Raw genomic sequence first — 16,379 nt, 5'->3', positions numbered from 1 at the left:
ATACTGAAATACCAGCTTGAATGTGTATAAATTTAAGTTATAATATCCTGATCCATGTGTACAGATTCCAGTGGGTTTTGTTTGACGATGATAACCTCAAACACAACTCTGAATCAACTTAGTTTTTTAATTAAAAGTAGATTTTTTTTCCCTCATACAATAAATACATCCTGACCACATTTCCCCCTCCCTCCACACGTCCAAGCACTGCCCCCACCTCCTCTCTCCCTTAGATCCTCCTCCCAACTTTCAGTTTCACTTTAGAAAGATACAGTCCTTCAAGATACAACAATCAAACACAACAAAACACGATACAATAAGACAAGGCAAAAAGCCCTCATATCAAGGCTGGCTGTGGCAACACAATAGGAGGAAAAGAGTTCCAAGACCAAGCAAAAGAGTCAGAGACACACCCAGTCTCTCCTTTGGGTCTCTCCCCTTGGAGTTCAGAAAGTGGGGGATGGAGATTGCTAGAGGCAGAAGGGAGGAAAACAGAGGCCATGGTCCTTTGAATCAGCAAAGCAGGGCTTATATAGATTCACTGAAACTAAAGCCACAAGTACAGGGCCTGGAAAGGTCTGCACCAGGTCCTCTGCATATATGTTATGCTGTTAGCTTGGGTGTTTAAGGGGGATGGGACTACTCGATCATCTTAGTATTTTACATTAACTAGACCAGAATCATCTACTCATAACAGGACTGCTCGGCTTCAAGGATACCAATATCTGGAGCCTGTCAACTTCACAAATTGACTTGATGGGAATTACAGCCATCTCAGTTGCATTCCTCTAGGAATGTCTGTGAGAGCGTTCTAAACAGATAGCGTTTAAGAAGGAAAACCCACCCACTATTCCATGGGCAGGGGTCTCAGACTGAATATTTTTAAAAAATGGAAAAACAGAAAGCAAGTTGAGTATCTTTCATCTCTCTCTACTTCCTAACTGTGGTCCAAAGTACCAGATAGGGAACTGCATGATGTGGTTCTTTCCTGTTTGGAATGGGAATGTTTCCTGTCTGTTTTTGAATATTGGAAATATATAGCTTGTAACTCTTGCTGCTGTTTCTTGGTCACTTTGGATTTTATACGAGTTCACAGTTACGACCTGGCTTGCACCTCAGTAGAGATTCTGCACTTTGAACAACATTGGAACTTTAAAATACTGAAGATTCTTAGATGTAAACTAAATAGATTTTGTATTATGAAGTGAACAAGAAAGTATTAGACAAGTGTTAAAACGGGAAGTATTGAAATTTGGGTGTCAAATTGACAAGGGGAAGGTTTGTGACAGCTAATTTTCAGTTGTCAGCTTGGCTGGATTTTGAGGTAGATGTCAGACCTCTAGGTGGGCTTATGAAGGTATTTTCAGGGAGACTTAACTATTAACTAAGGAGAGAAGACCAAACCTTGAATATGAGACCCACCATTGCTTCTCGCTGAATGAAAAGGAAAAGGTGGCCTCCACACCAGTGCTGGTCTCTCTTCAGTTTCTTACTTTGTTCCATGTGATCAGCCTGTCCCCATAGCTACAACTCCCTGATGCCACAATTACTCAGCCAGGTAGACCCTACTTTTAAACCCTGAGTCAAATAGATCATTTCTTCCATAGGCTGAGTTTCTGAGGTATTCTGTCACAGTGAGAAAAGCAGCTAATGCAGAGCCGGGTCACTCCTTGCTACGGAGTGGACTTGTGAGCTGTAAGATGTTGTGCTCTGTCCCCAATGGGTGACAGTAATGCTTCTACCATTGCCATATGATACCACAAATGTCCTAGAACACAGACTGAGTCTCATAGGACAATAAAATAAATCCCTGTTACTAGCTAGTAATCTAATATAATCCAAGTTTAATTAAACAATAATGTGCATTTAAAGAATTAAATGCAGCTAAACCTTTTATTTTATAATATAGAACCATTGGCTAAGAGAAAAATCAGATGTCTAATTTAAATTTTTTGCCAGATTACATATAAAGAGGGTCATTTGTGCATATTTCTACACACTATGCAGTGTGTGTCATATATATATGTAGAAACCTGGTGTTATATAAAATCTCAAGGTTTATGTACATAGTATGAAGTGATAAAAGTATCATAAACAAACTTGAACACTGTATCAAATAACTCATTTCAAAATATCTAACATCATAAATTAAAAATAAGAAAAGCACAAATGTTGTGTATTATATAAAGTGGTAAATTAGGTAAGTATGTGGTGATTCCATCTGTCAAATATAAAGTTGGCAAATGTAATGTATTGTATATATGTGTACTTGAAGACTGTGAACATTGCCCCATGGCACACAGTAGAGAAAAGGGAGTGATAATAACTCACAGCACTCAGCAGGACACAGCAACTGTGCCCACAAGAACTCACTGCTGCCACCTTCAGAAAGAAACAAAAAAGATGCTGGATAGAATTCTGTTAAGCACATTACTGAATCAACAAGCACTGTAAATTTTCTGCATGCTAACGCCAACCCACAGCCAATTAGGAGCTGCAAAAGTTGAGTGGCAAAAGCACTCAAGGCAGAGTACCCACTGAAGTCAGGAAAGGTGAGCATCAGTGACACTGGCAAATGGAACGAGTCATTCCAAGACACTACTGTAGGCTCTTCTGAGCCCCAAAATTAACATCAGAGTAAGACTACAGTCCAGGGGGGCTGGAAAGAAGGCTCAGCTGTTAGAGCACTGACTGTTCTTCTGGGGTCCTGAGTTCAACTCTCAGCAACCACATGGTGGCTCACAACCATCTGTAATGAGATATGATGCCATCTTCTGGTGTGTCTGAAGACAGTTATATATAATAAATAAATAAATCTTAAAAAGATTAGTCTAGGGCCATCAAAGACCAAAAAGGCAAGAGATGTGGATAAAAGTAGAAATAACGAAAACAGAAAAGAACTAACATTTAACAAATGAGAATTCATAGGTATAAGATAGAAAAGAATTTTGTTTAAAGAAACTAAGGGTTGAAGAGAATTAAGATGTCAATACAAATTGTCCCTTTATTAGTTGAAGATGAAGGTGGTCTCTAAATTACATACTACTGAAAAAACCCAATGCATAACTGTGGGAAACTAGAATTTTAAATAACTCTCAATCAGATCAAATAAGTCAAAACAGAGAACCGATAAAATGATAGATTTAAAGCTAGGCTTCTGCAGTGTCATTACAGGTAAACAGAGTGTTTTTAACCAGGTAACACACATATTGCAACAATCCTAGCACTTGAGAGGCCGAGGTACAGAGATGAACTGAAGAGCAACTTAGACTATATAACAAGTCAGAGATGAGAATAATCTTGTCTTATTTGATAATATAGTCGCTGAAATAAACTGGTAACGTAAAATAAAATAGAATGAAAGTCTTACTTAAATATTGAAGATTGTCACGCTGGATTAAAAATATAAAATCCAAACATACAACATTTGCTGAAGTTGCCCAAAAATAAATGAGCAGAAGGAAAACCATGTACCAAGAATATTATAACAGGTGAAAGCTTCATGCTTCTTTTTATTACTTATAAAAGCAAACAATTCTAGATTACATGTGACTCATAACAGACTGGAAAGTATCTGAAGCAAGAACAAATAAAATTAGTCCAAGTAGATAATTTCAGTCGTTTCACAAAAATAACGGAGTAATAAGTCTAGAAGTACAATCTAGATAAAAGTAATTTGAACAAATAAGAGCACAAGGGCTGGCAAGATAGTTCAGTGACTGGTAAAGGTCAACCAACACTGACAAACTTAGTTTGACCCCACGAACCCATGTAATGAGAGGAGATAACCAACTCTACCATGCTGTCCTCTGGCCTCCAATGCACAGCACATCACAGAACACATGAAATTATTTGAAGAATAAAACATGACTAAAGTGCACACAAAAGCCTGAAGGGTGCTGCCGAGCTGAGCTGAAAAGAAATTTACAGTCTTAAATATAAGTAATGAAAATGGAAAAGCAATTATTAAGAAGTTTTTTTTAAAGAACAATTTAAGGAAGATAATAATTATTATTATTATCAAAGTAGAAAATATTAAAGTAGCAACTTTACAATTGATGGGTTTATTAAGACTAATTATGGGAAATTAATAAAGACAAATAGGATGGTAGAAAACAGACAAGAGTGTGGCATCAGCAAAAAAAGAGCTGTTGCTTCATTCAAATGAGAAATGGGTAGGGGGTAAATAGCTAAACACCCTTCCAAAAAGTCATATAAAGACCTACTTACATTACTGTAGAAGCTCTCTTAAATGCACACACACATGTTCACACAGGAGCCTTCCCAGGAGCACACACACACACTTGTAGATACTATACAATAGGACAACAATGGCCCTATTGCACAGACACTACAGGCTAACTAATTAAAAGACCAGTGGCAGGAATGGGTTCTTTTTTTGGAGGTGTTGGCAAGTAAGATCCTAAATATCACCAAATACTGCAGGCAATTGCCAATGTGCTTGGTTACCCTTCGGAACTTGATTACTAGGCCCTAGTGCTGCAAGCTATGAAGACACCACATACTCTTGTCACTGAAGCTATTCCCCTACTTATCATCTGGAAGCCTCTTCTATACTAGCCAGCTTTCATGATGCTGAAAGTGCCTTGTATCCTACTGAAGGAGAAAAGCAATTGCCAGCCTTACCCAGCTATGAACCATGTAGCCACACTAATGACTTGACTTTAATACATGCTCAATGGTGCAATAGTGGCATAGACATCCATTGGGCAGCCATCACTTTCTACATGAACTTAGATCCCACTCCACAAGAGGAAACCAATACCTTGGCAAATCTACTGGGCTGAGAACCTGTGGTTTGGAAGGCCATAAGACCTAGGGGAGAAACTACAACTATAATTCTGTTAAGTAGATATAATATGAAATTTACTCCTAATGACTTTTTCTATACCCATAGATTGATGCATCTTTCAACCCTCTTCAGAGAGCTTCTATTTGCAGTAGATAGTAATCAACACAGACACCAAATCATAGCCAAGATACTGAAAAAAAAAAAAAGAGCCTACGTACAAATCACAGGCTTAGTCCTAAATGGAACGTCTATAATGCACCCCTTCTCTCAAGGCTCAGGGATGTAAAGGTTGTAAGTTCCAGAGACAGTGAATGAATACAGGGAAACCATGTCCTTTGAACAAACAGCAGTTGATAGCAGGGCATAGGAACTGAGAGCAGTCATGTGCAAGACCTTTTCAAGCCCAAACTACACTGATCCTGGAGAAATCCCTGAGTGAGTGAAGCCCTGAAAGAATGTGTATTATTGGCAAGGCATGGGCATGTCAAGAATTCCAATGAATAAGACACTGGCCAAGGTGAGCATATTTTCCCCTCAGATCCAAGTGCACATGTTGACAGTGTGTGCAGAAATGTTCACTGTAGCTTTCTCCTTGGGACATATACAGGCTGAAGAATACTACCCTACTATTATTACCAAAACCAGTTAAAGCTGCTTCCTAGGTTCAGCCCTATGCCATGATCTGCATTGCTTCCCTGTTCAACTTCACAACAAACAAGCTGAGCTGCTGGGGTGCTCATGTTTCTCTATCACAGAGCCCAGTCAGTGCAATCCCAGGTTTTCTATGTATCTGTTTATCTCTTCTTCATTCCTTCATTGGCCCACTCAGGTCCCCGGAGTCTCCAAGGACTCAACATCCCAGCACAGAGAACAGAAGTAAAGCTGAACTCCAGTTTCACCAGGAGCTATTGGCAACTGGTAGCTGCTAGGAGAGAGTCAGTTTTCTTTAAGAGAGTTACCACCGGTAAGCTGTAGTCAAGGTAAGAAGATAAAAAAAAATACAGATTTGCAAAAGTAGGGAGTAAATCTGGGAGAAGTTGACAGAGAAGGTAAATATAATCAAAATTTATTACTAATTTTTACATGTTTGTTAGATAAACAAGTAAACCTGTAGAAGCAATAAAATCAGATGTAAAAGGTATGAAAATATGAAAGAAAAAAGGCTCTAGCATTCCTTTTGTTTCCGTTCAAATAACCATCTAATTCATTACCGTTGATTGAAAACATTTTCCTCCCCAAATGAATTGCTTTGGCCATCAGGAAGTGGGACCTGCTTGCAAGGAGCAGTGCCTGGGGTTGTACCCTTGGGTTTCTATCTCTTTGTCCATTCCTGGAACTTCTGCTCCTTGCCTCAGGAAGCCAACTGGGCACCCTTTGAGGGAGGTGTGTGTCTGAAAACAATGGAGCTAGCCAACAGGAAGTGAAGCCATCCATCAAAGTAGCGCTTTCTTTCTCCAAGCTGTTCACCCAGGTCTTCAGAGGCCTTGACAAGTAGGTGGGTAAGCACACTTTGCATCTCCTTCCCACGTTTCCACTTCTGTTCTGACAGGACACCATTGTCCACACTTGCAACCATGTGGTCTGCAACTGGAGAGTTTTGCTTTAACCAGTCAGACTGTCTTTCTGTCCTTTGCTTCTTTGAGACAGTAACTACATTTTCCAGAGAACCTAGTGTTGAAAGACCCCCGCTTAGCAACAATAAATGCCATTTCTGTAAGGCTGTGCACACACGGGGCAGGCTAGGTCAGGGTCCCAGGTGGCCAAGCAAGATACCGGTGGGCGGTCAGCTTACAATAGACAAAGAAAGGAAGACACTCAGACAAGCCCAGCTTTCAGATAAGCTGCAGCCCCCAACTGGTACCAGGAGTTGCTTCCTTGGAGCCATATTTCTGCCACCATTCCCACACTTAGATAAGCCCAAAGCAATTATCCTCGGAAGCTGCAGCCCCAACTGGTACCATGAGTTGCTTCCTTGGAGCCATATTTCTGCCACCGTTCCCACACTTAGATAAGCTCAACACAACTATCCTCGGAAGCCGTAACCCCGGCTGGTACCAGGAGTTGTGTCCTTAGAGCCATATTTTTGGGCTCACTCCCTGGCCACATTTAAACTAGCCAATTAGAACCCAGTTACTATGCTTCTGCTTCTGTACTTTGCTTCTGCCCCCCAAACCCTATAAAAAGAAACTGTCCCTTGGTCCGGCGCGCCAGTCCTCTGAATAGGCTGTCGCCCACGGACGTCTGTGACCAATAAAACCCTCTTGCGACTTGCATCCAGTGGTCTCGGCTGATTCTTGGGTCCTGAGGTCTCCTCAGCTAAAGGTCCTCTCAACGAGGGTCTTTCAGTGTGGCCTAGTAGAGAGTGGACACCCATATGTATTTCCCAGCCTAGGAGGTAGGGATAAGGAATTGTTTTTTCAATAACAGATGTTGAGATTGTCTCTAGGATTTTCAAAACTTCCTGTCATCAGTGTTATGGGTCATGGCTTTCTGGAAGTTTTTATCATTATATTGTGAATGCTGTCAAATGCTTTTTTTTAAACCATCTATTGAAATGATCATATGAGCTTTTCCCCTATAATGTTAAAACAAAGAATGAAAAGTTAAATCAACATTGTGTTGCTGAAATAAAACTTTTTTAATACTGTGGCACCCAGTAAATATCTTGCTAAAAGATTTTTAGGTCTATCTTTATGAGGTCTGTTAATCAGGGTTTCTTTCTCCCATAATGCCTATATCCAGGGAGTTACAAAATGAGCCATTTTCTCTTGAAATGGTTTCATGGGGTTCAGTTCTTAAGTCTGAGAAAATTCTACAGAGAAGTCAGCTGTGTCTGAACTTTTCTGGATGGAAACATTTACATTATTAATTCAGCTTCTCTGATTGATATAATAGTATTCAGATTTTCTCTTGTACCTAAGTCACTCTGGGTGTTCTATTTCAAGACAGTATTTCATTTATGTAAATTGTGGAATTGATTGTTGTAAATGTATTAATATATTCACATTATTACTTTAAAATCTGTAGTGTCTCGATTACAACCCCATTTTCTTGTTGACATTGGTTTTATGTGTCCTCGATTTCTTTGTGAAGAATTAGCTTTCTATCTGGACTAATAAACCTCTTGCTCTTGCATCAAGCCCTGATCTCTCGTCTCATTCATGGGAACCTCAAATAGATAAGACTCAATTTGGTTCTTACAATAAACCCAAGAAGGACTTGAGCAGAGGCAGAGCTTCATGCAACCAAGAACCCTCTACAAAGTTAGGGAGAAGAAAAAGGAGACAGTCAGCCTGATTCTCTCTGAGATGGTGCTGAGGGAAAAGAACACCAACACTGACATCAGAAGTCAGGCAGAAAGCAGTGTGCCTTTGGGATTCATTTTCTCTTTTTTTTTTCTTTGCTCCTTTTTTCTTCTCTCAGTGTCTGTTCTATTTTAAAATCTGACCTAAGAAAAATAATCCAATTTTTAATTGTTGAAACATAAAATATTCTTACATGTTTAACAGCTGATGCATTTATTTATTTTTATAAACATTCTGAATACATTATAATTATAATCATTTTAAATAAACTTGAATTATACTGCTATTTGAGAGGTAATGTCACAGCAAGGTTACGAAAAAAAAAGAAAACTGATAAAAAGCTAATTGTAAGTCATCTTTACCACAAAAATTTAAAAATAAAATTGCCCATGTATTAATTTCCTCCAGAATTATGCATGTGTCTTCTCACTGAGATCACTGGTGATCTTACTTGCAAGACAGCATTTCCATAAAGACTGCTTACAAGAGAGAACAACAGGCAAGCATCCCCATGGTTTTTTGTCTACAAGAAAGCTAGAAGGTGACTCTCAGAGCTCTCCACACCAGAATCAGCAGCCTTGGATCCATGTGTAAGTTAATAGCCAGTCCTGTTTATTCTGTATCCCACAGAAGAAAAACATGGAGTGGCTTGGACATAAGGCAATAAATCAAAAGAGTAAATTTATTAAGGTCTTCTTTTTTATTTTGTCATAATAGGGTTCTTTTTTATTTTTACTTCAGTGTTGATTTTGTGTTTCCCTTCGTTTGGCTGCCTTTTTAAAGGGGAGCAGATATTATTATTATTATTATTGTTATTATTATTATTATCATCATCATCATCATCATCATCACTATCATCATCATCATCATTATTACTATAACTACTTGTTATGTACCTCAAAGGCAGGGAAAATAGTCACTGGTGTGCCAGTAGCCTTGGAGCTTTAGTACACTCAGTACATTGAATCTTTAGACCTCACCTCATGCCTGGTACCAATAGAAAGTTAAAAGTCAATTTTGCCTCTCATTGGGATTTAAATTAACATATGAAAAAGACGAGCTTATTTAGGCTTTGTTGAGATCCAGTAAGGTAAACAACTTCCTTCTGGTTAGAATATCAGAAACTAATTTTACCTCTGGCTCTATGTAGAACTGGTAGTCTGTGCCATAGGAAACATTCCAAATTACTATTGTTTCCTTTTAAAGAGTTTGTCCAGCTGGGCCTGTCAAGCACTTGGCTTAGAATTCCAGCCAGTGCACATAAGCAGGTTCGTGTAAAGCCATGCTAAGGAGAAGGGATCTCCTTCAGGAAACCTCTAGAATGCCTTCCCCCAGGCAGTCATTCACAGAGCTTCTACCATGTAACACTGCAGCCTGCCCTGTTTCCTGAGTTAACCAAAAAGAAGCAATTTTGCCTTTTTCTTTCTTTTTTAATTCTCAAAAAAAAATCACTTCTTTGCTGAAATAAGCTTCACACATCAAACCATTCACATATTTAAAATGCTGAATTGAAAAGTTTTAGCATATTCATAAAGCTTCATGCAATGAGTGCTAAGCCACTTTATCACCCCAGAAAGAAATCTAAGGCACCCCCATTCTCCCTGACCCTGGATTCTCCTTGACTCCCTCTATTACCTTTTAGACTCCATGTATCCTATTCTCCCCTAGGCAGCCATTAACCTACTTTTTTTCTCTGCAAATTTACTAGTATGGGTATTTCCTATGAAAGGACCATACAGAATATGGTATTTCTTCTATTGATTAAAATATTTTCAATATTTCTCCATAATTCATATTGATACACAACAATACTGTGTTCAACTTTATGACTAATGAATATTACATCATGTGGATATTAATTTTATTTTTTCATCAGTGATGGATATTTGTGCATTTAGATTATTTTTACTTCCTTTCTTCAGATAGTGGCCAAAGACTTGGCAGGGTTTTCCACACCCTCTGGTCTTCTCCTTCTATGTCTATGAAGTTGTCCACACTCCCCTTTTCTGGATGTAGCTGCTTGGCAGGCTAAATATAACATGGCTTTCCATCTTCTTCTTCTTCCTCCTAGCAGATACCAAGAATGGTTTAAAGCTTGCCTATTTTGTTTTCCTTTTGGAATCTAATGAAATTGTCCTTTCTAGCCCACTTTTAAATTATGCTATTAATGAAACTAAGAACCTGAAAGATTTCCCAGTGATGTGGGAATTTCTAAATGTGTAAAGTATATGATTGTGACATACTCTGCAAATGAAGGTTCACGTGCATTTACTAGCACCCCACTGCAATTAATCTTCAGTGAACGACTATTCTGTTACTCTATGTAATTACTTTGTAATTTCTCAGTTGACCTGACATTTTTCAATATAATTGGTAGGGTAGAATTATACAGTTTTTATGCTATATGCCATATAGTTTTGGAATAAAAGTAACTTTATTTAAAAAGAAGTTTACACATACATACCCAGGCACATACACATGTATATATATACATGAGAGAGCCAGCAAGAACCTAGAAAATTACAGTAGAGGCAACGTTGGAATTTGGGGTGACATGTAAACTATTAATCCAATTATTACATTAAGCCTATAAATAAGAGCCATTATGTGTCCTATTGTCTATATAATTATTCATTTCATAGACAAAAGAATACAGGACTGCATGCAGAACTCATCACCCAGGAAACAAGAGATCACCAAACCTTTCTAGCACTGATAACATTATGTTTTTCTTTCTTCTCAGTTTGAAGTTGAGATGAAAAGAAATCCTTCTGACAAGAAGCCTTCTTGGCTTACTGTTTCTGAGAGCCACTATCCACACAGCAAATGACTATTACATCACTAGGCACAGTGTTGATTAACAAAAATGCATATTTTTACAGATGCATAATTATGCATCTCATATTGCTCAGTCCCATCCATGTGGTTCTCTCTTTGTAAAGGTTTATTGAGTGCTTACTATGCAGCTTGTACTGCATAGTACAAGTGAGGAGTGCTAGGGTTCAAAACTGGTCTTCTAGCGCTTAAATTCTGGTGAATTAATGTTAAGAACAGTGCAAAACCCTTGCATTACTGGGAATATTGATGCTAGTCATCTGGACCTAAGAAATTAGTGGTGATTAAGAAGAGACCAGCATCATTGAAGTGAAATCTTCTGGAAAGTGTTTCCTGAGAGCACAAATAAGCTGTGTTCCAGAGACAGCCAAGGTTGTACCTCATGCTGTGGCTGCACTTGTTAATATGTAAGAGTCAGCCAGGTGGTACTGGTTTTCAAGGAATGAAGGGGTCATGAAGAGCAGCTGAGGCTTGGCACTGAGAGGCCATGGAAGGCCATTGATTAAGGTGCAGCCTCAGTTGCAGTTGATGCCCCAGGACTGCACTGTTTTGAAGATGCCAGTGCTGTGAGATGACCACCAAGAACACCAGCAGTAGTAGAGAACAGGAAACTGGACCCTAGAGGACAACTTGTAAACTACAAAGGGAGAAGTGACCTAAGCCCTTGAAGTATCCCAGAAGTCCATGAGTGGATCACAGACATTGGATGCTTAGAACTTGATTTCGCTTTTGATTGTGACTGTGCCCTGATATTTTTCCTTCATGAAGGAAGAAGTGGAGCCCACAGTTAAAGACTTTAAATTGTAAAAAAAGACTTTGATTTTTAAAAGAGACTAGATATTTTTAAATGATTGTAATTTTAATATGTAAAATTTTGTAAAGACTGTGGGACCCTTAAGGTTATTTAGATCTTGAGGATGAATAAGAAAGTAAGGGTTGAGGATTAATAATGTTGTGTTTGTGTGTCAAGTTGACAAGGGGTCAAATGGACTGACTGGTTTTGTGTCAACTTGACACAGCTGGAGTTATCACAGAGAAAGGAGCCTCAGTTGAGGAAATGCCTCCATGAGATCCAGCTATAAGATATTTTCTCAACTAGAGAAAGCAGAAAGGACCCAGCCCATTGTGGGTGGTGCCATCCCTGCACAGGTAGACCTCAGTTCTATAAGAAAGCATGCTGAGCAAGCCAGAGGAAGCAAGCCAGGAAGTAACACCCCTCCATTCATCTGCATCAGCTCCTGCTTCCTGACCTGCTTGAGTTCCAGTCCTGGCTTCTTTTGGTGATAAACAGCAATGTAGAACTGTAAGCTTAAAAAAATCCTTCCCTCCCCAACTTGCTTCTTGGTCATGATATTTTGTGAAGGAATAGAAACCCTGACTAAGACAATATCAAAACAATCATTCACCATGATCAAGTAGGCCTTATCCCAGGGATGCAGGGATGATTCAATATATAGAAATTCATGAATGTAATCTACTATATAAACAAACTCAAAAGAAAAATACCACATGATCATCTAATTAGATGCTGAGAAAGTATTTGACAAAATTAAACACCTTTCATGTTAAAATTCTTGAAAAGATCAGGAATTCAAGATCTACACTTAAACATAGCAAAAGCAATATACAGCAAACCAGTAGCCAACATCAAACTAAATGGTGACAATTTGAAGCAATCCCACTAAAATCAGGGACTAGGCAAGGCTGCCCTCTCTCCCCCTACCTATTCAATATAGTGCTGGAAGTCCTGGCCAGTGCAATCAGAGAGCAAAAGGAAGTCATAGGGATACAAATTGGAAAGGAAAAAGTCAAAATATTACTTTTTTTGTAGATGATATGGTAATATACATAAGTGACCCCAAAAATTCCACCAGAGAACTCCTATAGCTGATAAACAACTTCAGCAAAGTGGCTGTATATAAAATTAACTAAAATAAATCGGTAGCCTTCCTCTTCAAAAAGGATAAAAAGGCTGAGAAAGAAATTAGGGAAACTACACCCTTCACAATAGTTACAAATAATATAAAATACCTTGTTGTGACTCTAACCAAGCAAGTGAGAGATCTGTATGACAAGAACTTCAAGTCTCTGAAGAAGGAAATTGAAGAAGATCTCAGAAGGTGGAAAGATTTCCCATGCTCATGGTTTGGAAGCATCAACATAGTAAAAATGGCCATCTTGCCAAAAGCAATCTACAGATTCATTGCAATATCCATCAAAATTCTATGTCAATTCTTATAGAAAAAGCAATTTACAAATTCATTTGGAAAAACAAAAAACCCAGGATAACAAAAACCATTCTCAACAATAAAAAAACTTATGGGGGAATCACTATCCCCAGCCTCAAGCTGTAATATGGATCAATCATGATTTAAAAAACCACATGGTATTGGTACACAGACAGGCAGGAAGATCGATAGAATAGAATTGAAGACCCAGAAATGAAACCACACACCTATGGTCACTTGATCTGGAGCTGACAATGTCTGTTATCAAATGGGTTTTTCCTGCTTCTACTTAGAAGCAAGAGAACTGTCTAAAACATCACAGCAGTCCTGACCCACAGATGTCTCTGCACTTCAGTAAGATTTTAGGTCTGACAGTGACTGGCTGGCTCATCTCGGAATTGAGGGGAGCAGAAGGCTGGCTAAGATAAAAGGCAAATGGCATTAGAGAAGAAAGTCTATTAACAGTTCAGACTTGACAGCTACTTTAGAAGCTGAGCCCAACTCCCAGGGCTGGAGAGCCTTACCACCCCTCCCTTCGCCTGCTTCACTCCCTGTGCAGTTCACACTTGGAACATCTTCCCTACTGTCCATGTGCTGGAAACCAAATTCAAATGTTGTGTGAACTTGGAGGTGAGTCTTAGGGCTGAGCTGATGAGAACTGGGCCCTCATGATGGCATTAACAGCTGGGTTAAAGAACAAGAGTGACTCAAACTAGCGTGCAGGATCTGTCTTACTATGTGATGCTCGGCCATGTCGCAATGTAGTAAGAACTTCCTCACAGATGTCAGAAACGTGCTCTTGGCCTTGCAGCTCCCAGAAATGTGTGCTAAATAAACTTTTATTCTTTATAAATTATTCATCTATTTTGCTATATCAGCAAACAATGGGCTAGGACAATATGGAGACCAAACATTTTAGGTTCTGGGCATAACTATCTTGATATCAAATACCATTTGACAGGATTTATATGACTCTTGTGTTGGAGACAAGTAACTTTCTCCTGAAAAGGGAGGCACATGTGGTGGCCTAGTCTTGAATATCTTATATGTGTCACTCAGTCCTGACCCCAGTCTAGTTTTTCCCCAGCTTCTTTACCTGGGTCAGTCAAGTTGTCTTGTGTTCAGGGAGCCAGATGAGCATGGGAGACATTGGCAGGACAAACCAGGTGAGAGTGGGAAGGTAGACATGGCCCCTACCAGGCAGGCTGTAGTTTTTCAGGGCAGCTTTCTCCACTATGTAAGGCAGGGTAGCTTCACAAGTACAGTTCCCATTCAAGCCTGGAATGTACCAGCCTCCATGGCTATGACTTCTGTGCAATCATCTGGACAACTCAGTATACCCATGTTCCTTCCAAACTCTGACTTCAGATACATAAGGTCTTGGTGTTTGTTTGTTTGTTTGTTGTTTTTTTTTTTCCTGCTGAAACCATCTAGCAAGGGGGGTCAAAATGAGCCATCCATATCTGGAAATTAGCTCAGTGGTTAAACTTTTGCTGAGCATGCATAGAGCCCTAGATTCTGAATTTAGTCTCTATCACCCCACACACACCAAACACACACACACACACACACACACACATACACACACACACACACACACACACACACACACACACACACATATTTTCTCTCTGTCTGTCTCTCTGCTTCTCTATGTCTCTGTCTATTTCTGTCTCTCTCTGTCTCTCTCTCTCTCTCTCTCTCTCTCTCTCTCTCTCTCTCTCTCTCTCTCTCTGCAGAGCTCTATAAAGAGAGGAAAAAGGGAAATAATTTAAATAACAAGGAAAGGGGGAAAGATGCCCATGGTCCACCCAAACAATCAATAGTGTAAACACTTTCAGGATAGTCATACAGTCACTTGGAGAGTCATTGGAATAATATTGAAGGATACCATTGGAGAAAATTTTATTATAAAATCGTATGCATATATGATTTTAATTTGGTTTTGATTTTCCTTACCATGCACAGCACAGGAAATCTATATACCATAATGTGAAAAAATGTTATCATTGATATTTAATTATGGGTTATTTGTCTGAATTTTCTAATTTGTTAAAGTTAAAATTCTGAAAATCAGTCTTTTAAGTTTCTGAATGTTATAAACACTTTTTTAACATCTTTTTTGTAATTACATAGCCCCAGTGCCACCGCCAGGATGACAGGGTTGGAGCTGACCTGGGTTACAAACCAAGTAAGCCACTCTGGGTAACCAGCCCTGAAGTGAAGGGGCAGATGATGTCATATGTGAACAGTCATCTGAATCCCAGACTAGAGACTCAAGGAACACAGCAGGATAGAGCTGATGTGTTCTGCTTTCCTTCTATGTAAGGGAAGCCAACCCTGGGATGCTAGGGCTATCAATAGGCTCTGCCCAATGAGCCACACCCTCAATTCAATGTAGAGCAGGGTTCCGTGGCAAGTACCAGAGCCAAGAAAGCTCTGGGGTTGCAGGGCCAGTCTTACTCTGTTTGACCTCCAAGTTTCAGTATTAAAAGGAAAAGATTCCATTAAATAATCCCTATTTTCTCACTTCTGTCAGAAATCCTTCCCTCTGGAGAGGGTGGAGTTTCTCCTGCTTTCTGCACCTTAGCTAGGATCCTTTGAGGACTTCACAGAAGTAGGAGAAGCCCAATTAATGGCTTCCAGGCATAAAATATTGTACTTGCTGGTTTTGTGTCAACTTGACACAAGCTGGAGTTATCACAGAAAAAGGAGCCTCAGCTGAGGAAATGCCTCCATGAGATCCAGCTGTAAGGCATTTTCTCAACTAGTGATCAAGGGGGGAGGGCCCAGACCATTGTAGATGGTGCCATCCCTGGGCTGGTAGACCTGGGTTCTATAAGAAAGCAGGCTGAGCAAGCCAAAGGAAGCAAGCCAGGAAGTGACATCCCTCCATGGCCTCTGCATCAGCTCCTGCTTCCTGACCTGCTTGAGTTCCAGTCCTGACTTCCTTTGGTGATGAACAGCAATGTGGAAGTGTAAGCTGAGTAAACCCTTTCCTCCCCAACTTGCTTCTTGCTTTCATGATATTTTGTGCAGGAATAAAAACCCTGACTAAGACAAATATTGACAAATTTGGAACTCAGAAAAGAAAAGCCTGGGTTTTTTTCCCCTATGTTTTAGCAAAAAGCAGATTCTAAGGGAAATTAAAGCACATGGAGCTCTTTTTTCTATGTAGTTTAGATGATTTCATAACTG

The 16,379-nt window shown here is 39.4% G+C and overlaps 1 protein-coding gene across 1 annotated transcript in view; it reads right to left on the bottom strand.

Annotated features, from left to right (window-relative positions):
- Positions 1-16,379, bottom strand: part of OCA2 (OCA2 melanosomal transmembrane protein) — a gene marked incomplete at both ends in the record, with an annotated part of 280,886 nt that overhangs the window by 117,758 nt on the left and 146,749 nt on the right. The gene's annotated exons all lie outside the window — the stretch shown is intronic.

Source organism: Micromys minutus (genome assembly GCF_963924665.1).
Source record: "Micromys minutus genome assembly, chromosome: 3".
NCBI classification, from domain to species: domain Eukaryota; kingdom Metazoa; phylum Chordata; class Mammalia; order Rodentia; family Muridae; genus Micromys; species Micromys minutus.
The sequence above is the reverse complement of the archived record's forward strand: the minus strand, read 5'-3'. Positions and strand labels throughout refer to the sequence as shown.